The sequence below is a fragment of the Arachis ipaensis genome, chromosome B01 (assembly GCF_000816755.2).
Source record: "Arachis ipaensis cultivar K30076 chromosome B01, Araip1.1, whole genome shotgun sequence".
NCBI lineage: Eukaryota > Viridiplantae > Streptophyta > Magnoliopsida > Fabales > Fabaceae > Arachis > Arachis ipaensis.
Window position 1 is genome coordinate 86,344,536 of NC_029785.2, and position 291 is coordinate 86,344,826.

Below are 291 nucleotides of genomic sequence, written 5' to 3' on the forward strand. Positions count from 1 at the left end.
AACAAATTCTTAGCAAGATTCTACCCTCCTCAACGAATCAATAGGCTGAGAGCTGAGGTTCAAACCTTCAGGCAACAAGATAGTGAGACTCTGTATGAAGCATGGAAGAGGTTCAAAGACTCAACAAGGAGTTGTCCACCTGACATGTTCAACGAATGGGTCCAACTGCACATTTTCTATGAAGGGCTCTATTATGAGTCAAAGAAGGCAGTAGACCATTCATCTGGAGGATCCTTGAACAAGAAGAAGACCATTGAGGAAGCCATAGATGTTATTGAAACAGTAGCAGAA